Source organism: Lactuca saligna, chromosome 1 (genome assembly GCF_052625555.1).
Source record: "Lactuca saligna cultivar CGN05327 chromosome 1, ASM5262555v1, whole genome shotgun sequence".
Lineage (NCBI taxonomy): Eukaryota > Viridiplantae > Streptophyta > Magnoliopsida > Asterales > Asteraceae > Lactuca > Lactuca saligna.
The window spans coordinates 35,691,876-35,693,137 of NC_136417.1; positions in this window are offsets into that span (position 1 = coordinate 35,691,876).

Consider the following 1,262-nt stretch of genomic DNA (forward strand, 5'->3'; position numbering starts at 1 on the left):
AATTATCACTCCTCTAATGGCTTACAAACACCAACTAGCAAAGAGAATGATTTGAGAGAGAGGAGAGAGGAGGAAATCGGCTAGGGTTTCCTTGTTGTAGAAGAGGTGTCGATTTCCCTAGCCCAAGGGGTCAATTTATACTTGTAAGGCTCCTAGGGTTTCACCCTTAAACCCTAATTGGATAACTTAGACTCTAAGCAATCCTAATCCTTACCAAAGATATGCCTTGGACGATTTTATGGCTATCCTTAGCCCTAGAAATCGTCCACCCTCTATCCTATAAGGACTTACAGCCCAAAGTGTAACTATCAAACAATTGACAGTTTATACCCTCTTATTTAATTAATCTCTTTAAGTCACCAAATTAATACTAATTAATCTATGACTTATATTAATCAAATAACAATATTATTACTCCTTATATTATTCTCATAATATATTAATAATATCTATTCTGTCATAATAAATCATCCTGTCAAGTTGCTATGGTGAAGGCAATCCAAAAAGACCATGCACAATCGGGTCAAATACTTGCCTAATATAGTTGCAGCCTTAGACACTATTCCAACAGTTCCCACACGCACACTTGCCACAAGCACTCTGTTTATCTTGAAATGGTGGCCTGTCTTTACCAACAGCAGGTTGATTAGAAACAACAGATTCAGAGTTCACGAGGTCGTTTGTTTGTTCAGAAGAACTCTCCTTGTTCTCATCCTCTGTTACTTTGTCTGCACAAGAAGTAGCAACATTAGTATCTTCAATATTAATAACTCCTCCTGACACAAATCCAGCTCGTTTGCCATATTGAAGATGTGCCTCCCTGCCAGTTTCGTCCTGTGTCATAGGGATGGATGTGTAGTTATGATTATAAGGAGGAGGAACACTATCATACCCTATACCCTTGTTTTGATTTTCTTTGAATTTTAATTGGGTTTCATATAAAGACTCGAGTGTCTGACTTGACGCAGTATAATTTTTGAAATTGACATCTGTTTTTCCACACTTAATTTTTAAAGCGTCAAGTTCTTCAGTTACAGCAGCAAGTTGTCTCTTAATATAATCATAATTTTCACACTTGTTGCTATACTTTTCCTGAAGTTTCCTAAAGTCCTTGGTTTTTGCTTCTAATTCAGCCTTTAGGGGTTTCTGTCCTTTCTTGAGTTGATATCCTTTATATCTCAGGTCCTCAACTTCCCTTTTTAATAAATCAATTTGTTCCCGAAAAAAAATTAATCGTATCTTCACATGATTGAGAACATGAA